The sequence below is a fragment of the Ranitomeya variabilis genome, chromosome 5 (genome assembly GCF_051348905.1).
Source record: "Ranitomeya variabilis isolate aRanVar5 chromosome 5, aRanVar5.hap1, whole genome shotgun sequence".
In the NCBI taxonomy this organism is placed as follows: Eukaryota; Metazoa; Chordata; class Amphibia; order Anura; family Dendrobatidae; genus Ranitomeya; species Ranitomeya variabilis.
Genome location: NC_135236.1, coordinates 193,658,067 through 193,681,959, shown reverse-complemented (window position 1 = coordinate 193,681,959; position 23,893 = coordinate 193,658,067). Strand labels below are relative to the sequence as shown.

The window sequence follows — 23,893 nt, the reverse complement described above, 5'->3', positions numbered from 1 at the left end:
CTGAAGTCAAAATGACTTCTGCGCTCTGCAAAGGCAGCAATCAAAACAAACATTATACTTAGCTTTTTTAAAATTATATGTGAGATAATACTGAAGTGATGGAAAATGGAAAAGATAAAGTGTAAATCAACTAACTAAAAACAGTGGAACAGAAACAGATTTAATTTTAATACAACCCTTATATCAAACTGATAGAGTCCAATACTTACACTGCAGCATATACCCAGGAATCTTATTGGTCAGTTACTGATCACATGACCAGTGCCATCCAGGTGCCCATGCGCTCAAGTTGACAGTTAAAGAAAGTGACAGTTGGAGTTGACTGGAAGTGAAGAAGCTGTCTGTGGACTGTGAGCAAAACACTAATATGGAGAAAGAAGCTTATAGAGAGGAAGACAGTGAGGAAAAGAAGACACTTGGACTCATCGGCTGATGAGAAGTCTTCAAACAAAAAAACAAAAAGGAAGGGAAGAAAGAATAAAAAAAAACAGACTTAGGATGGAAGATGTCTCCTATCCCAGTGATGGAGCGACTGGATGAGAACGTTATTGCCGATAGTGAAGGACTGAAGAAGACAAGACACTTCGACTCATCGGTTAATGAGATATCTTCAATCAAAAAGCCCAAAAGAATGGAAAAAAAAAAGAGGAAGAAACCAAACTCAGGAAGGATGATGTTTCCCACCCCAGATAGGGACCAAATGGATGAAGATGTCATGGTCCAGAGTAAAGGCCCAATGAACAGAAGAATCAGCCTGGACTGTTCAAAGGAAGGAAAGACACCTATCAACAAGACCAATATTCATAAAAATGAAGGCTTGCAGAAAGGCCCGAGAGGCTCAGGTAAGTAGAGACATATAACTAGTAATTATAGGAAATGTTATCGTACATGTTTTATATCTTTTACATCTCCACATGTAATCGAGGGATAAAGTCATCAAAATGATTCCAAATCTATCTTCATAATAAAAAATTACCAAAAAACTGTTTTATATTACAGCAAATGATTATAGGAGTTGTATGCAATTTACCAATATAAAGTGGTCAGAGTTATTGTTCCCAAAGCATGATAAAATGTTCTTATTATCATTGTAATGTCCAGGTTGAGTTCTGCTGAGATTTACCACAAGACATGAAAAATGCTGACACTTGTTAAAGGGAATCTGTCAGCAGTTTTTCTCACCCTATCTGAGAGCAGCATGATATTAGGGCAGAGATCCTTATACCATTGATGTACTACTTATTGGGCTAGATGGTATCATTTTGATAGAATCACAGTTTATCTGTTACAGATTTACCAGTTCTCTGAATGCTGAGCTCTGTATAACCATGCTAACAATATTGATTAGCAGCTTTCTGTGTGTGTACACTGTGCATAGGCAGACTTATACAGAGCTCGTGAATGAATGACTACCTGATGGCAGTACTCTAGTGATAATCTCCTGCTTATAAAACAGTGGTTTTATAAAAATTACAGTAAGAAGCCCAATAAGTGACACATTTCTCTGTATATATTATATATCTATATACCTGTATCTTGTCATAACTTTGTTGATGTAGCCCCTTTAAATGCTACAGTGCCTGAAATAAAATAAAAACAACATACCTCCTGGAATGGTGTCATTCCAACTAGTGATGGGCAGTCCGGCTCTTTTTGGTGGTCCAGCTCTCATGGCTCCGCTCACCAAAAAGAGCCCGCTCTTTTTGAATCCTAAATGCATCCCTATTGAAGACCTGTTCAGGCGTCCAAAACCCCGCTCACCTACCGCAGAAACTCTGCCCACTTGCCAGGAACAAATTAAATTGACGAGTGGGTGGAGTTTTACTTGGGTTGGTGGAGTTACGCCTGCTTAAATCCGGGATTTTAAGCCCACTGACAGTCATTCAGAGAAATTTGTGGCTCTCACTGGGGTGTCGGCTCCCATCATTCACAGCAGGGAGCCGGCTCTTTGTGTTGGATCGTTCGCTAACGACATCACTAATTCCAACAATGTTGGCACTGAGTCTCTTGGTAAATATGAAGCTTACTTACTTTATTTTGGACATTGTAGAACTCCAGTAGGGGTTGACCAGAAGTGGACAACCCCTTAAATGAGTTTCTATGCAGAAAACAGTCCAAGAATTGCCAAATTTATGCAAAATGTTATAATGTTGCAATCTCCTTCTCTACTCCCCTCTTATCTCCCCTTCCCACAATCACATACAAGTCTTCTCCGGTGAACCCCACTACTCGAGAACTCTCTACCCCAACATATCAGACTCTCACTTACTGTGGAAACCTTCAAAAGGAACCTGAAGACCCACCTCTTCCGACAAGCCTACAACCTGCAGTAACCACCGATCCACCACTGCACAACCAGCGCTGCCCTCCCCCACTGTATTCTCACCCACCCCTGTAGACCGAGCCCTCGGGGGCAGGGACCTCGCTCCTCCTGTACCAGTCGGTGACTCGTATTGGTCAGGATTATTGTACCTGTTATTATGTATTCTCCTCACATGTAAAGCGCCATGGAGTAAATGGCGCTATAATAATAAATAATAATCCTAGTGATACTTGTACAGGATTGTCCGTCTCTTAGGAGGTTATTTAATGAGCATTGCTGTTGCTTCTCAGCACCATACATGTAGAAATCCTTGTGTTTGCCTTGTGTAGCAGAGGTGCCATTTCTGCGGTATCTGCATACTGAGCTCTTCTCTTACGAGGCTCCTGTAATGTAGAGTACATTCCCCATATTGCTGGATTCTCCTGACTTGTCCTTGTTCCCATCTCCTGACAGCAGTGGTAGATCAGTGACATGGAGCTCCTATCCCCTGATGTGTAATTCTCATTTATCAAAACTGTTCAGCACATTGTCATGGTTGCCCATAGCAACCAACCAGAGCTCAGCTTTCATTTCTCAAACTGCTTTGGTAAAATTACAGCATAAACACGACAAGACAAAGGATCAAATATATAGGGGGGAATAGGGTAAAAGGAGAGATTCCATACCGTGCCTTATATTGGCTAGCAATGAAAACACGAGACGGGGCGGAGGTTTCTTATTTTATAAATATAAATTTCCCCTTCCTTCTCCTCTCGTCACAACGGTTCATCTCCATGCTGTTTAACTAAGTTCCATTCTTGAAGTGCTAGAATCTTCATCGGGGCGTCGGTTGCTAGTGGTTTCATATAGACAAGGTTAGAGCCTGGTTTAGATTAGAGTCCAGTTCCATCCACGGTTTCCAGACTTTGTAAAAAGCATCCCACATGTCATTTCTTGTAGCTTGTATACCCTCATATAGAAGAATTGTATTTATCTTGTCTCTAACTAACGGCATAGAGAGTGAAGGCGATTTCCAGTTGGCAGCTATGTGAAGTTTAGTGGCCATGCAAAGTTGGCCTACCAATTTATGGAACTTGTTTGAGAAGCCTGGGTAATTGGCCCCAATTAGAAAGACGGCTGGCTCAAGCTGTATTGTTTTGCAATACATTCGTTACGTTATAAATTTGACCTTTTGCTATAGGGCTGAGACAACCTGCGGATTTTTAACATGGAGGGGTGCAGAAACGATGCAGCTCCACACAAAAGAAGTGACACGCGCTTCTTTGAAATCCGCAGCAATTCCGCACTGATTTTTTCGAACACAGCAGCTCCAGAACGATGCAGGAGCGATCCAGTGATGTAACGGTGACGCACTTATCGTTCTCACAGGTCGTTAGCTCCATGTAAAACATCGCTGGCATCGTTGCTTTTGCTGTCAAACACGACGATACACGTCGACCTGACGACCAAATAAAGTTCGGGACTTCTAGCTCCGACCAGCGATATCACAGTGGGATCCAGATCGCTGCTGCGTGTCAAACTCAACGAGATCGCTATCCAGGACGCTGCAACGTCACGGATCGTTGTCATTCTCGTTGTAAAGTTGCTGAGTGTGAAGGTACCTGTCACCCCGTTTTTTCCGTATGAGATAAAAATACTGTTAAATAGGGCCTGAGCTGTGCATTACAATAGTGTATTTTGTGGACCCTGATTCCCCACCTATGCTACCGAAATACGTTACCAAAGTCGCCGTTTTCGCCTGTCAATCAGGCTGGTCTGGTCAGATGGGCGTGGTGACATCGCTGTTCCTTCCCCTAGATCTTGCTTAGTTTTCCGTTGGTGGCGTAGTGGTTTGCGCATGCCCAAGGCCCGAATCCACTTCATAGGTTTGGAAAAAGAGCGCAATCTGCGCTATTCCCCTGGTGATCGGTGGGGGCGGCCATCTTCCTGTGGCCGCGCGTGCGCAGATGGAGCGCTCTGCTGCCCGGGGCTTCAGGAAAATGGCCGTGGGATGCCGCGTGTGCGCAGATGGAGATCGTGGCGGCCATTTTCCTGAAGCAGAGTTCGCATCTCCCCACACGGCTCCATGCTACGGCTCCATGCTGCAGCTCCTCAGTCCTCTCCCCACATGGCTCCTCCATGGTGCGGCCCCTCAGTCCTCTCCTCACAGGGCTCCTCCATGGTGCGGCCCCTCAGTCCTCTCCTCACAGGGCTCCTCCATGGTGCGGCCCCTCAGTCCTCTCCTCACAGGGCTCCTCCATGGTGCGGCCCCTCAGTCCTCTCCTCACAGGGCTCCTCCATGGTGCGGCCCCTCAGGCCTCTCCTCACAGGGCTCCTCCATGGTGCGGCCCCTCAGGCCTCTCCTCACAGGGCTCCTCCATGGTGCGGCCCCTCAGTCCTCTCCTCACAGGGCTCCTCCATGGTGCGGCCCCTCAGTCCTCTCCTCACAGGGCTCCTCCATGGTGCGGCCCCTCAGGCCTCTCCTCACAGGGTTCCTCCATGGTGCGGCTCCTCCGTCCTCTCCTCACAGGGTTCCTCCATGGTGCAGTTCCTCAGTCCTTTCCACTCCAGTCTCCAGCAGCCTGAGCCTCATCGTTAGCTGCTCCACGCTGCTTCCTGCTGGGAGGCTCCGCCCACTCCAGTGACATCATTCCCTCAAAAATGAACTCCATTCTAGCCGACGCCGTACGCTACCCTGCCCTCTGTGTATTATGTACAGCGTTTATAGCCCCGCCCAGCACCGCAGCCAATCACTGCAGCACAGGAGGAGCTTGCGGCAGAAGTTGTGACCTGTGGGCGGAGCTCTAGTGTGGCTCACTGCCCTCCGCACTGGCAGCCTGTGTGCACCGCAGATCCCTGAGGTAAGTCTCTGCTGACCGCACTCCCGGACTTCCACTGCACAGCGTGTGTCCATAGGCTATTCACAGGCACATTGCATCTATATGGGGGGTGACGTCCCTGGAGCTGTGCCCCCAGAAAGAGTTGTCAGACATTTGTATTCTGTGCCAGTCACTTGTCACTAGAGCTGTCAGTGTGACAGGAGCATGTCTCTCCAGGGGATTAGGTAGTCTGTAGTGGTTGGAATGCTGGTAGTTGTAGTGGTTGGAATGCTGGTAGTTGTAGTGGTTGGAATGCTGGTAGTTGTAGTTCCCCACTACCAGGTAATTTCTAACTGCTCAGACTGTCATACAGCAGTGAAAACCTAATGATGAGCTGCAGAAACCCAGTGCTCGTCCTCTGCTCTGTCCCCCCCCTCTGTCATAGTACAGACGTGTCTGCCAGTCAGTGGTGGCAGCGGTAATTCTAGGGGCATGACCACACTGGTAAGATGTGCAGCAGATTTGTGGTCCGTGTATTGTACCTGATTTATGAAACCGCATGCTGCAGACAAAACCCCCAGATTTATAAAGTGATGGATGCTGCAAACCTGATGTCCGGAGCCAGCAAATTCCGGTGATGTTCTCTGTGGATTTGACCCCGTGCCATACAAGGCCACGTTACCACAATGCTCTTCCGGTCAGTTTATGATTCTGCATATTTTCTGCACCCATTAAGTAAAATATATTACTTGCTTTTAAAAAAAAAAAATATGCAGTGTAAAAAAACTCACAGTGGGAACGTAGGCTAAAATATTGTTATCTGCATTATATTCAGAGCAGGGACATCTGCACAGTGAGGTCCGGATATTGTGGAATTTCTGCTGGTTTTTGTAGTCCTGCTCATAGGGGAGAGCTGCAGCAGAGCCGATGACGTCGGCAATAGATACTGGTTTTTTTTTTCTTGTATTTACGAGCCACAGGATCCATCTGCCGCTGACTGACAGCTTTCCCTTTGCTCCCAGTAAGAGGAGCCGCCGCTCATGGATATGAGGACCCCTGAATCACAGAGCTCGACCCCTGCTGCATGTGATATAATCTGTGATTTTATAATCTACATTATATGGAGAAATAAATCACACACCAGTATAATCTGGTGGTTGTCACTAAGTCTTTACAGACCGTGATGCGCGGACTGGCTGCAGGTCTCCCGACGCGAACTCCACAGTCTCATTGTGTGTCTACGGTATGTCCGTGGCCGGTCTGGGCATCGTGGTCTGTATGTACTCAGCCCACGTTTCACAGATGTCTGGTGAGGCCTGAGCTTGCCACGTGACCACATACTTACACAAATTACATTCCTGTAAAGATATTACAGCAATATCCCAGTGGCGCAATAAGTCCTTGTACATTAAACTTCCTCATTGAGCTAAGAAGACCTCCATGTACAACCTGATGTAATACGACACAGCGTACCCCGGGATCTAGGGCTCGGGTCACACTGCAGTATTTTCTCTTATTCTAATCAAACTATTTTCTCACAGGAGTAGATGGAAATTAATAAAATTTCTCCATCTTCTACATTCTATTCATCTGTGATAATTGGACTGCACTCAGCTGTCATCTGAGTGAGGTCTGATTTTTTTTTTTTTCATGGACTCATTAACTTGCATGGCTGAGTGCGATCTGAATATCGGATGCAATTGATGCATGCTGCAATTTTTTTTTTCCTTAGACTAAATTTGGACATGTGCACAGCCCATAGGATAACGTTGGCCTGAGTGTGATCCGGTGTTTTGTCAAATCACACTGGGGCAGAAAATAAAAAGTTTGAAAAAGAGAATGGACAGCACGTCCAAAAATCATACATTATCTAAAGCCACTAGGAAAAAATATATATATTACTGAACATGAGGTTCTTAGTTTAACATTCTGATCAGACTGTGTGAAGCCCACTGCCACGTCATGGTGAACCCCTTAGGCTATGTGCACACATTGCGGATTCGTGTGCAGATTTTTCCGCACCGTTTTTTTACAATCCGCAGGTAAACCGCACTGTGTTTTACCTGCGGATTAGGTTACTTTCACACTAGCGTCATTTGACGGACGTCGCAATGCGTCGTTTTAGAGAAAAACGCATCCTGCAAAGTTGCCCGCAGGATGCGGTTTTTCTCCATAGACTTGCATTAGCGACGCATGGCCACACGTCGCATCCGTCGTGCGACGGATGTGTCATGTTTTTGGCGGCTGCGACGCACAAAAAAAGTTCAATATAACCTTTTTTTGTGCGTCGGGTCCACCGGAACTCACAATGGGCAGCGGATGCGTTGTAAAACTGCATCCGCTGCCCACGTTGTGCTACTTTAACACACTGTCCGTTGGTACGTCGGGCCGACGGTTTGCAACGGCCCGTACCGACGAACTAGTGTGAAAGTAGCCTTACCCGCAGAATTCCTGTGGTTTTTGTACAGCTTTCACCTGTGTTTTTACACCTGCGGATTCCTATTGAGGAGCAGGTGTAAAACACTGCGGAATTCGTACAAAAAATTGACATGCTGCAGAATATACAATTCAGCGTTTCCTCGCTGTATTTTCCGCACCATGGGCACTGCGGATTTGGTTTTCCATAGGTTTACATGGTACTGTAAACCTGATGGAAAACTGCTGCAAATCCTCAGGCAAATCCGCAACGTGTGCACATATCCTTAGGGTATCCTTATTGCCCTAACGGAGCGGAGCTGTGCGCTGACCACCGCAACAATGCATTGGCAGGATGGAACGCCTGGTGTTATGACCCCAATGGCAGAGGGTCTCAGAAATAATTACTAAGTCTGCAAACACAAAAAACCAGCTCATAGGGCAGTGGTAACTGAGCTGACCATATATCTAATCCTAGCACCACAAATAGCAGCAGCCGGGGAACGTGCCTACGTTGGTTCTAGACGTCTCGCGCCAGCCGGAGAACTAACTAACCCTAGAAGGGAAAAGAAAGACCTTTCTTGCCTCCAGAGAAAAGACCCCAAAAGTTGGATACAAGCCCCCAACAAATAATAACGGTGAGGTAAGAGGAAAAGACAAACGTAAGAATGAGCTAGGTATTTAGCAAAGAGAGGCCCACTAGCTAATAGCAGAATAAGTAAGATGACTTATATGGTCAGCAAAAACCCTATCAAAATATCCACGCTGGATATTCAAGAACCCCCGAACCGTCTAACGGCCCGGGGGGAGAACACCAGCCCCCTAGAGCTTCCAGCAAAGTCAGGAATCACATTTAGTACAAGCTGGACAAAAATAAGAGCAAAGCAAATAACCAAAAAACAAAGAAGCAGGACTTAGCTTAATTTAGCACGAACCAAGACCAGCAGACAGGAGCAAACAGAAAGGATCTGATTACAACAATGCCAGGCACTGGACTAAGGATCCAGGAAGCTTATATAGCAACACCCCTGGACTAACGACCCAGGTGGGTGCCAAACTGAGGAAAGACAATCCCAGAGTAATATCACAAGTAACCACAAGAGGGAGCCAAAAAGTCTAATTCACAACAGTACCCCCCCCTTAAGGAGGGGTCACCGAACCCTCACCAAGACCACCAGGGCGATCAGGATGAGCAGCGTGAAAGGCACGAACTAAATCGGCCGCATGCACATCAGAAGCAACCACCCAGGAATTATCCTCCTGACCATAGCCCTTCCACTTGACCAGATACTGAAGCCTCCGTCTGGAGAGATGAGAATCCAAGATCTTCTCCACCACGTACTCCAACTCGCCCTCAACCAACACCGGAGCAGGAGGCTCAACAGAAGGAACCACAGGTACAACGTACCGCCGCAACAAAGACCTATGGAACACGTTGTGAATGGCAAACGACACCGGAAGATCCAAGCGAAAGGACACAGGATTAAGGATTTCCAATATCTTGTAAGGACCAATGAAGCGAGGCTTAAATTTAGGAGAGGAGACCTTCATAGGAACAAATCGAGAAGACAGCCATACCAAATCCCCAACACGAAGTCGGGGACCCACACCGCGGCGGCGGTTGGCAAAACGCTGAGCCTTCTCCTGTGACAACTTTAAGTTGTCCACCACATGATTCCAGATCTGCTGCAACCTATCCACCACAGAATCTACCCCAGGACAGTCAGAAGGCTCCACATGTCCCGAGGAAAAACGAGGATGGAAACCAGAGTTGCAGAAAAATGGCGAAACCAAAGTAGCGGAACTAGCCCGATTATTAAGGGCAAACTCAGCCAACGGCAAGAAGGTCACCCAATCATCCTGATCTGCCGAAACAAAACACCTCAAATAAGCCTCCAGAGTCTGATTAGTTCGCTCCGTTTGTCCATTAGTCTGAGGATGAAAGGCAGACGAAAACGACAAATCAATGCCCATCCTAGCACAAAAGGATCGCCAGAACCTGGAAACAAACTGGGATCCTCTGTCAGACACAATATTCTCAGGAATGCCGTGTAAACGAACCACATTCTGAAAGAACACAGGAACCAGATCGGAAGAGGAAGGCAGCTTAGGCAAAGGCACCAAATGGACCATTTTAGAAAAGCGATCACATACCACCCAGATGACAGACATGCCCTGAGACACCGGGAGATCTGAAATGAAATCCATGGAAATGTGTGTCCAAGGCCTCTTCGGGACAGGCAAGGGCAAGAGCAACCCGCTGGCACGAGAACAGCAAGGCTTAGCTCGAGCACAAGTCCCACAGGACTGCACAAATGACCGCACATCCCGTGACAAGGAAGGCCACCAAAAGGACCTAGCCACCAGATCTCTGGTGCCAAAAATTCCCGGATGCCCTGCCAACACCGAGGAATGAACCTCGGAAATGACTCTGCTGGTCCACTTATCAGGAACAAACAGTCTGTCAGGTGGACAAGAGTCAGGTCTACCAGCCTGAAATCTCTGCAAAACACGTCGCAAATCAGGAGAAATGGCCGACAAGATAACTCCCTCCTTAAAGGGAACCTATCACCCCGTTTTTTAAAGATTAGATAAAAATAGTGTGAAATAGGGGCAGAGCTGGGCTTTACATTAGTGCCTCTTTGGTGCCTTTACACCCCCGTTAGGCTGCCGAAATACCTTAGTGAAGTGTCCGTTTTGACCTGTCACTCAAGCTGGTCAGGTCGGATGGGCGTGGTCACAGCGCTGTTTGTCCCCCAGGATCCTGCTCATCATTACGTTGGTGGCGTAGTGGTGTGCGCATGTCCAGCAGATGAATCCACTGCCCAGGAGATGAATAGCGGCGCAGTCTTCGCTATTCAGCCGTTTACCGGTGGGCGCGGCCATCTTTCCTGTGGCCGCGCCTGCGCAGATGGAGCGCTCTGCTGCCTGGGGCTTCAGGAAAATGGCCGCGGGATTCCGCGCGTGCGCAGATGGAGATCGCGGCGGCCATTTTCCTGAAGCCCCTGGCAGCAGAGCGCTCCATCTGCGCAGGCGCGGCCACAGGAAAGATGGCCGCGCCCACCGGTAAACGGCTGAATAGCGAAGACCGCGCCGCTATTCATCTCCTGAGCAGTGGATTCATCTGCTGGACATGCGCACACCACTACGCCACCAACGTAATGATGAGCAGGATCCTGGGGGACAAACAGCGCTGTGACCACGCCCATCCGACCTGACCAGCTTGAGTGACAGGTCAAAACGGACACTTCACTAAGGTATTTCGGCAGCCTAACGGGGGTGTAAAGGCACCAAAGAGGCACTAATGTAAAGCCCAGCTCTGCCCCTATTTCACACTATTTTTATCTAATCTTTAAAAAACGGGGTGATAGGTTCCCTTTAAGAATACCAACTGGTTCTGCGACTCCAGGAGAGTCAGGCACAAAGCTCCTTGAAAGAGCATCAGCCTTCACATTCTTTGAACCTGGTAAATACGAGACCACAAAGTCAAAACGGGAGAAAAACAATGACCAGCGGGCCTGTCTAGGATTCAGGCGTTTAGCAGACTCGAGATACATCAAATTTTTGGGATCAGTCAAGACCACCACACGATGCTTAGCACCCTCGAGCCAATGACGCCACTCCTCAAATGCCCACTTCATGGCCAGCAACTCCCGATTGCCAACATCATAATTTATCCAGATACTTCCGGAAAATATCATGCATAAAGGACTGAAACACTGAGGGAGCATTAGAGAGCCCAATAGGCATCACCAAGTACTCAAAATGACCTTCGGGCGTATTAAATGCTGTCTTCCATTCATCTCCTTGCTTAATGCGCACAAGGTTGTACGCACCACGAAGATCTATCTTGGTGAACCACTTGGCACCTTTAATCCGGGCAAACAAGTCCGACAACAGAGGCAAAGGATACTGAAATTTAACAGTGATTTTATTCAGAAGCCGATAGTCAATACAAGGTCTCAAAGATCCGTCCTTCTTGGCCACAAAAAAGAATCCCGCACCAAGAGGGGAAGAGGATGGACAGATATGCCCCTTCTCCAGAGACTCCTTGATATACGAACGCATTGCGGCATGCTCAGGTACAGACAGATTAAACAGTCTTCCCTTAGGAAATTTACTACCTGGAATCAAATCTATGGCGCAGTCACAGTCCCTATGAGGAGGCAGAGCACTGGACCTGGACTCGCTGAATACATCCTGATAATCAGACAAATACTCAGGAACTTCCGAAGGAGTAGAGGAAGCAATAGACACCGGCGGGGAATCAGCATGAATTCCCTGACAGCCCTAACTTGACACAGACATTGCCTTCCAATCCAAGACTGGATTGTGGGTCTGTAACCATGGCAGACCCAAAACGACCAAATCATGCATTTTATGCAGAACAAGAAAACGAATCACCTCCCGATGTTCAGGAGTCATGCACATGGTTACCTGCGTCCAAAACTGCGGTTTATTTTCCGCCAATGGCGTAGCATCAATACCTCTAAGAGGAATAGGATTTACCAACGGTTCAAGAACAAAACCACAGCGCTTGGCAAATGACAGATCCATAAGACTCAGGGCAGCACCTGAATCCACAAACGCCATAACAGGGTAAGAAGACAATGAGCAAATTAAAGTCACAGACAAAATAAATTTAGGTTGCAAATTACCAATGGCGACAGGACTAACAACCCTTGTTAGGCGTTTAGAGCATGCTGATATAACGTGTAGAATCACCACAGTAAAAACACAACCCATTCTGACGTCTATGATTTTTCCGCTCATTTCTAGTCTGAATTCTATCACATTGCATTAAATCAGGTGTTTGTTCAGACAACACCACCAGAGGATTAGGCCATGTTCACACGCTGCGGGTTCCTCTGCGGGTTAATCCCGCAGCGGAATTGAAAATCTGCAGGGCAAAACCGCTGTGGTTATCCCTGCAGATTTATCGCGGTTTGTTCCGCGGTTTCCGCTGCGGGATTACTGCTGTACTATTGATGCTGCATATGCAGCAATATGCAGCATCAATAGTAATGTAAAAAATAATAAAAATTGGCTATACTCACCCTCTGACGTCGCGATCTCCCCGGCGCTGCAAGCGGCTGTGCCGACAAGGACCTTCGTGACGTCACGGTCATGTGACCGCAGCGTCATCACGGTCATGTGACCGCGACGTCACCACAGGTCCTGTTCGGCACAGCAACTGAGACCGGACGGCCGCGGGCAGCGCTGAGAGGTGAGTATAGCTTCATTTTTTATTTTAATTCTTTTTTTTACACTATTTTATGGTTCCCAGGGCCTGGAGGAGAGTCTCCTCTCCTCCACCCCGGGTACCACCCGCACATTATCCGCTTACTTCCCGCAACGTGGGCACAGCCCCATGCGGGAAGTAAGCGGTTCAATGCATTCCTATGGGTGCAGAATCGCAGCGATTCTGCACAAAAGTGACATGCTGCGGGTTGTAAACCGCTGCGTTTCTGCGCGGTTTTTCCCGCAGCATGTGCACTGCGGTTTGCGGTTTCCATAGGGTTTACATGTTAATGTAAACGCTATGGAAACTGCTGCGGACCCGCAGCATCAAAATCGCGGCGGTTCCGCGGTAAAAACCGCAGCGTGTGAACATGGCCTTAGAGGTTTTGCGCTCCCGCAAAGGCCGGTCAATTTGAATAGCCAGCGCCATGGAATCATTCAGACTTGTAGGAATGGGGAAACCCACCATCACATTCTTAATGGCTTCCGAAAGGCCATTTCTGAAATTTGCGGCCAGAGCACACTCATTCCACTGAGTAAGCACGGACCATTTCTGAAATTTTTGGCAATACACTTCAGCTTCATCCTGGCCCTGAGAAATAGCCAGCAAGGCTTTTTCTGCCTGAACTTCAAGATTGGGTTCCTCGTAAAGCAATCCGAGCGCCAGAAAAAACGCATCAATATTTGCCAATGCCGGATCTCCTGGCGCTAGCGAGAAAGCCCAATCCTGAGGGTCGCCCCGTAAAAAAGAGATAACAATTTTAACTTGCTGAGCTGAATCTCCAGATGAACGGGGTCTCAGAGATAGAAACAATTTACAATTATTCCTAAAATTCCTAAACTTAAATCGGTCTCCAGAAAACAGTTCAGGAATAGGTATTTTAGGTTCAGACATTGGACTACTGGTAACAAAATCTTGTATGCCCTGCACACGAGCAGCAAGCTGATCCACACTTGTAATCAAGGTCTGGACATTCATGTCTGCAGCAAGCACAAGCCACTCAGAGGTAAAGGGGAGGAAGAGAGGAAAAAAAAAAAAAACTCAGAATTTCCTTTCTTATTATCCCACTTCTGCAATGCATTAAACATTCAATGTTGGACCTGGCATACTGTTATGACCAAATGGCAGAGGGTCTCAGTAATAATTACTAAGTCTGCAAACACAAAAAACCAGCTCATAGGGCAGTGGTAACTGAGCTGACCATATATCTAATCCTAGCACCACAAATAGCAGCAGCCGGGGAACGTGCCTACGTTGGTTCTAGACGTCTCGCGCCAGCCGGAGAACTAACTAACCCTAGAAGGGAAAAGAAAGACCTTTCTTGCCTCCAGAGAAAAGACCCCAAAAGTTGGATACAAGCCCCCAACAAATAATAACGGTGAGGTAAGAGGAAAAGACAAACGTAAGAATGAGCTAGGTATTTAGCAAAGAGAGGCCCACTAGCTAATAGCAGAATAAGTAAGATGACTTATATGGTCAGCAAAAACCCTATCAAAATATCCACGCTGGATATTCAAGAACCCCCGAACCGTCTAACGGCCCGGGGGGAGAACACCAGCCCCCTAGAGCTTCCAGCAAAGTCAGGAATCACATTTAGTACAAGCTGGACAAAAATAAGAGCAAAGCAAATAACCAAAAAACAAAGAAGCAGGACTTAGCTTAATTTAGCACGAACCAAGACCAGCAGACAGGAGCAAACAGAAAGGATCTGATTACAACGATGCCAGGCACTGGACTAAGGATCCAGGAAGCTTATATAGCAACACCCCTGGACTAACGACCCAGGTGGGTGCCAAACTGAGGAAAGACAATCCCAGAGTAATATCACAAGTAACCACAAGAGGGAGCCAAAAAGTCTAATTCACAACAGCCTGGTGTCTCACAGCCCCCATGCTGCAAGACTGAGTCCCCATGACCCCAGACCTCAAAGCAGGAATGCAGGAGACTGCAAAGAAAGGGGTCTAACCCGTTTCTGCTCTCATTGGAGAGCTTGAGGAAGGTGAGATTCAATGCTCCTTTTTCATCATATTGCAGAAAATAAAGTTATCTGCGCAAGCCCTAACAATGAGATTTCTTGCTTCCAATACAATCAGCAGTTGTGAAGTTTAGCATGGATCTTGGCGTGTCTTGGCTGGCTAATTCACTGACTGACCTCCAAGTTATCTTCTAGTGAGAAAAAAGATAATTGCAGTGATTTACACTAAACTTCGTAAAGCGAACCTGTCAGCAGATTTTGCCGCTATAAGATGTGGCCACCACTTTTCAGGGCTTATCTACAGCATTCTATAATGCTATAGAAAAGCCTCTGGTCCAATCTGCAAGTGAAGAAAAATAAGTTATATTATACTCACCTGGGGATGGGGGGACGTTCCGGTCCGATAGGCGTCACAGGTCCGGGTCCTCCCATCTTCATACGATGTCGTCCTCTTCTTGCCGCTTCTCCCGCGCAGCCATACTTTATCTGTCCTGTTGAGGGCAGAGTAAAGTACTGCAGTGCACAGGTGCTGGGCCTCTCTGACCTTTCCCGGCGCCTGCGCACTGCAGTACTTTACTCTGCCCTCAGCAGGGCAGAGAAGTATGCCTGCGCCGGAGCGCCGATGTTGGGGAGCGGTGAACAAGCAGGAGGACGGCATCACAAGAAGATGGGAGGACCCGGACCTGCGACACCCATCGGACCGGACCGCACAGGACCTCTTCCCCCGGGTGAGTATAATATAACTAATTTTTCTTCACTTGCAGATCGGACTGGGGGCTTATCTACAGCATTATAGACTGCTGTAGATAAGCCCTGAAAGGCAGTGGCCGCACCTTATAGCGGCAAAATCTGCTGACAGGTTCCCTTCAACATCTTTACTAATTTATGGTGCATGTGAGACTATATAGAAGCCAGAAAATTAAACACGCTGCTGTGACCATCATTTTTTAAATCTGACAAGTTCTGAACAAAAGTTGCCATTTTTGAAGAAACTCGATTTGGGTCTTTTTTAAGCCAAACACTGTAAACTGCCTAATAAATGCATTCCATAGTGTACCATAAATAAATCTCCACATATGTCTAACTTTGTACAGTCAGCAGTTGTAAACTATGAGCAGACTGCAGTTGTCAGACTTGTTCTTCCTTTATGAGTCTGTTCCGGACTTGGAGCAGATAATGGTGTCATACTCTGAGCTAGGTATGAAGCTAGGCTGTCGCTCATATGTCCGGTCAGACTAGGTGGAGATTCTTGCATCAGACTTAAGTTAGTTAATATTCCCACACTTCAGATTTGTTGCAAAAATGATGCAGAAAAGTCCATATGTCGCAGTGGGATTTGTAAGAATCACATGCACTTTCTGCTGAAACAATCGCATTCAGGTATAAGGAAGTGACTTTTCAGAAAATGTCTGCAGTGATTCTCCCGCACAAGTTATAATTAGCATAAAATGAGGCCATCTTATGACCTGTAACTAGCCCCAGCTACTAGTGGATGTTATCCAGGCTGCAATATATTTTACCTATTCATAGATATCACATTTCACAGGATGGTCACTGCCAACATGATGTACTTCATTTCTGTTTAAAGTACCACTCCTGTTCTTTTATTAAAGAAGCATTCCTCCTCCTTCTCCTCCTTCCATCAAATTTCTTATCGTCTTAATATATTGCAGTCATCATATTATATATCACTGTGCACTTACAATTGCTCATTTTGCCCTTCTATCCAGCTAATTATTCTGTCTTCCTTAAGTTCCTTATTGGTTATGACATCACGTGATCAAAAGCTGACTAAGCTCATTGCCCGGTTCAAAAGAGGCCTTCTTAGGCACTTCCTCACAGCAGCGCGCAACCTTATACCCCGTTACTGGAAACAATCAAGGTCCCCCTCGCGCTCTGAGTTGATTTCGGTTGAACCATATTTTCAGGATGGAGCAGCTGGTGGGACAGGATACTGGAACCTTGGATAAGGTCCTGAATACATGGTCTCCTTGGGTTATGTTCCGAGAAACTACAGACCTGACGACCTGGATAGATAACTGATTTTATCTCTGATTTACAGAGGTGAATATTCGTAATTTTGCCAATAGGTCATTGTGTCTCAATGGTAAACAAACCAGAATTGTGAAAAGGTGGATGGGAAGCCAGGATCCGAATATTCCTCCCCCCCCCTCTCTTTTCCCTTAACCCCCCTTCCCCTCCCCCTTCTTCTCTTTTCTCTCCCTTTTCTTCTTCTCTTCGTATTTTTCTTCTCCTTTCATCTTATAAATCTTCGGTGTAATCTTGATGGATTGCCCTCCTAATTAACAAACAACATATTCCTAAGATTGAGTTACAGGTATTGAGTATCAACCCTAAATCGCTCTTTGATGTGTTAGAGGAGGGATACCTCCCTCACATATAAACGATACCGAAGATTGTTGTTACTGAGATTTGCTTTATAACCCAATATGCTTTATTATTTAAATGTTACATTGAAAGCAATATATTTCCGTTTTTCTATTGTAGGGGTTTCACTCTCTCAAGTGCGACGGCTGACACTTAGGAGGCTCGTTCCATCAAAAGTTCAAAGGTTTATTACTCCATAAACCAGAAAGCAAAACAGAAAACAAATAGCTTTTAGCTTAGGCAAAAGAAAATACAAGTGTCCAGTCCTTCAGGCTCAGACCTGGAGCCTTAACACACTCTGGAGGCTAGCACCTCCACACATATCTACTGTGTTAAGCATTAGGCTTTCTTTTATAGTCTAACCACATCCAGAATCCATCACATGATCAGACATGTGGTTGTGACATCACCACAGGTCCTGAAACACATATAGGTAGCTATGGTTACATCACAGCGGCAAGCCATCTATGTGACACATATCTCCCGTCGATTAGACACCCTTTAGCCACGCTACACTATGTATAGATGATTCTATATGTATTGACTGAATGTTTCTTGATAATTGTTTAATAAAATGATTTACACAAAAGCTGACTAAGCTCTATGTAGAAACAGGAGGTCAATTCTGTCTGCACAAGTCATGTGTCACTGCAAAAGTCTATGGCGGGGGGAGGATGAGCAGAGGGTCAGGAGTTGAAGAGGGGAATGATAAATACAGGAAGAGAATTCCTGATTATACACAGAGAAAACAGACTAATTAACTGGGCAGAAAAGCAAAATGAGCAATTGTAAGTACACAGTGCTATATAACATGATGATTACAATATAATAGGAGGATAACAACTTTTTTAACCCCTTCATGACCTTGGCGTTTTTTGCAATTCTGACCAGTGTCCCTTTATGAGGTAATAACTCAGGAACGCTTCAACGGATCCTAGCGATTCTGAGATTGTTTTTTCGTGACATATTGGGCTTCATGTTAGTGGTAAATTTAGGTCGATAATTTCTGAGTTTATTTGTGAAAAAAACGGAAATTTGGCAAAAATTTTGAAAATTTCGTAATTTTCACATTTTGAATTTTTATTCTGTTAAACCAGAGAGTTATGTGACACAAAATAGTTAATAAATAACATTTCCCACATGTCTACTTTACATCAGCACAATTTTGGAAACAAATTTTTTTTTTGCTAGGAAGTTATAAGGGTTAAAATTTGACCAGTGATTTCTCATTTTTACAACAAAATTTACAAAACCATTTTTTTTAGGGACCACCTCACATTTGAAGTCAGTTTGAGGGTTCTATATGGCTGAAAATACCCAAAAGTGACACCATTCTAAAAACTGCACCCCTCAAGGTGCTCAAAACCACATTCAAGAAGTTTATTAACCCTTCAGGTGTTTCACAGCAGCAGAAGCAACATGGAAGTAAAAAATGAACATTTAACTTTTTAGTCACAAAAATGATCTTTTAGCAACAATTTTTTATTTTCCCAAGGGTAAAAGGAGAAACTGGACCACGAACGTTGTTGTCCAATTTGTCCTGAGTACGCTGATACCTCATATGTTGGGGTAAACCACTGTTTGGGCGCACGGCAGGGCTCGGAAGGGAAGGAGCGCCATTTGACTTTTTGAATGAAAAATTGGCTCCAATCTTTAGCGGACACCATGTCGCGTTTGGAGAGCCCCCGTGTGCCTAAACATTGGAGCTCCCCCACAAGTGACCACATTTTGGAAACTAAACCCCCCAAGGAACTTATCTAGAAGCATAGTGAGCACTTTAAACCCCCAGGTGCTTCACAAATTGATCCGTAAAAATGAAAAAGTACTTTTTTTTCACAAAAAAATTATTTTAGCCTCAATTTTTTCATTTTCACATGGGCAACAGGATAAAATGGATCCTAAATTTTGTTGGGCAATTTCTCCTGAGTACACCAATACCTCACATGTGGGGGTAAACCACTGTTTGGGCACATGGTAAGGCTCGGAAGGGAAGGAGCGCCATTTGACTTTTTGAATGAAAAATTAGCTCCAATCGTTAGCGGACACCATGTCGCGTTTGGAGAGCCCCTGTGTGCCTAAACATTGGAGCTCCCCTACAAGTGACCCCATTTTGGAAACTAGACCCCCCAAGGAACTTATCTAGATGCATAGTGAGCACTTATAACCCCCAGGTGCTTCACAGAAGTTTATAACGCAGAGCCGTGAAAATAAAAAAATAATTTTTCTTTCCTCAAAAATGATTTTTAGCCCAGAATTTTTTATTTTCCCAAGGGTAATAGGAGAAATTGGACCCCAAATGTTGTTGTCCAGTTTGTCCTGAGTACGATGATACCCCATATGTGGGGGTAAACCACTGTTTGGGCGCACGGCAGGGCTCGGAAGGGAAGGCACGCCATTTGGCTTTTTGAATGGAAAATTAGCTCCAATCATTAGCGGACACCATGTCGCGTTTGGAGAGCCCCTGTGTGCCTAAACATTGGAGCTCCCGCACAAGTGACCCCATTTTGGAAACTAGACCTCCCAAGGAACTAATCTAGATGTGTGGTGAGCACTTTGAACCCCCAAGTGCTTCACAGAAGTTTATAACGCAGAGCCATGAAAATAAAAAATAATTTTTCTTTTCTCAAAAATGATTTTTTAGCCCACAATTTTTTATTTTCCCAAGGGTAACAGGAGAAATTGGACCCCAAAAGTTGTTGTCCAGTTTCTCCTGAGTACGCTGATACCCCATATGTGGGGGTAAACCACTGTTTTGGCACACGTCGGGGTTCGGAAGGGAAGTAGTGACGTTTTGAAATGCAGACTTTGATGGAATGCTCTGCGGGCGTCAGGTTGCGTTTGCAGAGCCCCTGATGTGCCTAAACAGTAGGAACTCCCCACAATTGACTCCATTTTGGAAACTAGACCCCCAAGGGAACTTATCTAGATGTGTAGTGAGCACTTTGAACCCCCAAGTGCTTCACAGAAGTTTATAACGCAGAGCCGTGAAAATAATAAATGTGTTTCCTTTCCTCAAAAATATTTTTTTAGCCCAGAATTTTTTATTTTTGCAAGAGTAACAGGAGAAATTGGACCCCTAAAGTTGTTGTCCAGTTTCTCCTGAGTACGCTGATACCCCATATGTGGGGGTAAACCACTGTTTGGGCACATGCCGGGGCTCGGAAGGGAAGTAGTGACGTTTTGGAATGCAGACTTTGATGGAATGGTCTGCGGGCATCATGTTACGTTTGCAGAGCCCCTGATATGCCTAAACAGTAGAAACCCCCCACAAGTGACCCCATTTTGGAAACTAGACCCCCCAAGGAACTTATCTAGATGTGTGGTGAGCACGTTCAACCCCCAAGTGCTTCACAGAAGTTTACAACGCAGAGCCGTGAAAATAAAAAATCATTTTTCTTTCCTCAAAAAAGATGTTTTAGCAAGCAATTTTTTATTTTCACAAGGGTAACAGGAGAATTTGGACCCCAATATTTGTTGCCCAGTTTGTTGTGAGTACGCTGATACCCCATATGTGGGGGTAAACCACTGTTTGGGCACACGTCAGGGCTCGGAAGGGAAGTAGTGACATTTGAAATGCAGACTTTGATGGAATGGTCTGCGGGCGTCACATTGCATTTGCAGAGCCCCTGATGTGCCTAAACAGTAGAAACACCCCACAAGTGACCCCATTTTGGAAACTAGACCCCCGAAAGAACTTATCTAGATGTGTGGTGAGCACTTTCAACCCCCTAGTGCTTCACAGAAGTTTATAACGCAGAGCCGTGAAAATAAAAAATAATTGTTCTTTCCTCAAAAATTATGTTTTAGTAAGTAATTTTTTATTTTTGCAAGGGTAACAGGAGAAATTGGACCCCAACAGTTGTTGCCCAGTTTGTCCTGAGTACGCTGGTACCCCAAATGTGGGGGTAAACCACTGTTTGGGCGCACGTCGGGGCTTGGAAGGGCGGGAGCACCATTTGACTTTTTGAACGCAAGATTGGCTGGAATCAATGGTGGCGCCATGTTGCGTTTGGAGACCCCTGATGTGCCTAAACAGTGGAAACCCCTCAATTCTAACTTCAACACTAACCCCAACACACCCCTAATCCTAATCCCAACTGTAGCCATAACCCTAATCACAACCCTAACCCCAACACACCCCTAACCACAACCCTAACCGCAACACAACCGTAACCCTAATTCCAATCCTAACCCTAATCCCAACCGTAACCCTAATCCCAACCCTAACCACAACTGTAACCCCAACACACCCCTAACCCTATCCGTAACCCTAACCACAAGCCTAATCTTAACCCTATTTCAAACCCTAGCCCTAATTCCAACCCTAACTCTAATTCCAACCCTAACCCTAAGGCTATGTGCCCACGTTGCGGATTCGTGTGAGATTTTTCCGCACGATTTTTGAAAAATCTGCAGGTAAAAGGCACTGCGTTTTGCCTGCGGATTTACAGCAGATTTCCAGTGTTTTTTTGTGCGGATTTCACCTGCGGATTCCTATTGAGGAACAGGTGTAAAACGCTGCGGAATCCGCACAAAGAATTGACATGCTGCGGAAAATACAATGCAGCGTTTCTGCACGGAATTTTCCGCACCATGGGCACAGCGGATTTGGTTTTCCTTAGGTGTACATGGTACTGTAAACCTGATGGAAAACTGCTTCGAATTCGCAGCGGCCAATCCGCTGCGGATCCGCGGCCAATCCGCTGCCAATCCGCTGCAGATCCGCGGCCAATCCGCTGCGGATCCGCGGCCGATCCGCTGCGGATCCGCGGCCGATCCGCTGCGGATCCGCGGCCGATCCGCTGCCGATCCGCTGCGGATCCGTGGCCGATCCGCTGCCGATCCGCGGCCGATCCGCTGCGGATCCGCGGCCGATCCGCTGCGGATCCGCGGCCGATCCGCTGCGGATCCGCGGCCGATCCGCTGCGGATCCGCGGCCGATCCGCTCTGTGCGCACATGCCATAACCCTACCCCTAACCCTAACCCTACCCGTAACCCTAACCCTAACCCTACCCCTAGTTCTAACCCTAGTTCTAACCCTAACCCTAGTGGAAAAAGAAAAAAAAATATTTTCTTTATTTTATTATTGTCCCTACCTATGGGGGTGATAAAGGGTGATAGAACCTACCACAGCGATCAAAATGTACTTGTAACGAATCTGCCAGCCTGCAGATTCGGCGGGCGCACTGAGCATGCGCCCACCATCTTGGAAGATGGCGGCGCCCAGGGAGAAGACGGACCGACTTCGGGAGGATCGGTAAGTATGAGGGGGTGGTGGGGGGGTGGATCGGAGCACGGGGGGGGGATCGGAGGACGGGGGGAGCGGACAGGAGCACGGGGGAGCGGACAGGAGCACGGGGGAGCGAACAGGGGGACGGAGGGGGGTACCGGACAGAACGGAGGACTGGGGAGGAGATCGGGGGCGGTGGGGGGGGCCAGAACATGATTTCCAGCCATGGCAGATGCTATTGCAGCATCGGCCATGGCTGGATTGCAATATTTCACCATTTTCATAGGTGAAATATTGCAAATTGCTCTGATTGGCTGTTGCACTTTCAACAGCCAATCAGAGCGATCGTAGCCACGTGGGGGCAAAGCCACCCCCCCTAGGCTGAAGTACAACTCCCCCTCTCCCTGCAGATCGGGTAAAATAGGAGTTAACCCTTTCACCCGATCTGCAGGGATGCGATCATTCCATGACGCCACATAGGCGTCATGGGTCGGGAAGGGGTTAAGAGAGCTATCCACTACTAAGACAACCCCTTCTCGGTCTAAATCTTTGCCCCCCCCCCCCCCCCAATAAAATAAAAAAGCTTATACTCTCCTGCGTGCTGGCGCGTTCATCACTCGCTCTTCCCGGGGCTCCCGTACTGTTATGACACGTGAGCCTGGCCATCAGTCAGTGCTGGTGTCACTGTCCCTGCCTTCATACAAATTGAACATGAAAAGGACGTTAGAGAGCAGCCGTAGCCCGTACTTCCTCTTCATGTTCAATGACGCCTGTGCTGATTGGTGGCCAGGCTCACATGTCATAACAACCACACGAGAGCCGCGAATGCTGAAACCGCCGTAACGCCGCTGGCACAGGAGGCGAGTATTAGCTCTTTTATAGATCAAGAAGGGGTTGTCCTAATAGTGGGCAACCCCGTTAATTTAATTATCTGTTCGCTATTATAATGTATGTTCAGTGCTCGTATACTTACTTACCTAATACTTACCAGTCTCTGTCTTCTGTCGTTTTCATTACCAGTCCTCATCTGGACCGCTTGACTGCAGCTGTAACAAGTCGGGGCACGGCAACTTTTTCTGTGTGTCCAAAAGTAATTTTGTCAATGTAAGACTCAGAATCAGGCCCCCATAGACTTACCGTATATTAAAGCACCACTCCAGCAGGTTTTTTTTTTCACCGCTGGGGTGGTGCTTTAAGCGTAAGTCCCCTGCCCCAGTCATATACTCACCCTCTGGTGTCTTCACTGTTTTTTGGTGCTGGTCTGATCCCGCAGCACCATCTTGTGAGCGCAGCTTCTCAGTGGCCGGTCTCGGAAGCTACATCACAAGCTCTCAATGCAAGTCTATGAGGGCTACAATGAGGCCAGAATGATGCTCCCATAGACTTACATTGATTAGAGAACTCCAACTCACCCCATGAAACACCGAGCAGCCGGCAGGTCACAAACTGCAGGAGCAGTGGTGAAAACGTGAAGGAAGGTGTGTATCAGGCAGGGGGCAGGGAACTTGGATTTTAAGCACT

At 46.6% G+C, this 23,893-nt stretch overlaps 1 protein-coding gene across 1 annotated transcript in view; it reads left to right on the top strand.

The window, feature by feature from the left end:
- The first annotated feature begins 5,017 nt into the window (after positions 1–5,017).
- SQOR (sulfide quinone oxidoreductase) overlaps positions 5,018–23,893 on the top strand; it is a 153,358-nt gene continuing 134,482 nt past the window's right edge. The window contains exon 1 of the mRNA XM_077263692.1: positions 5,018–5,163. The gene's annotated coding sequence lies outside the window, so the exon portion shown is untranslated. The remainder of the gene's footprint in view (positions 5,164–23,893) is intronic.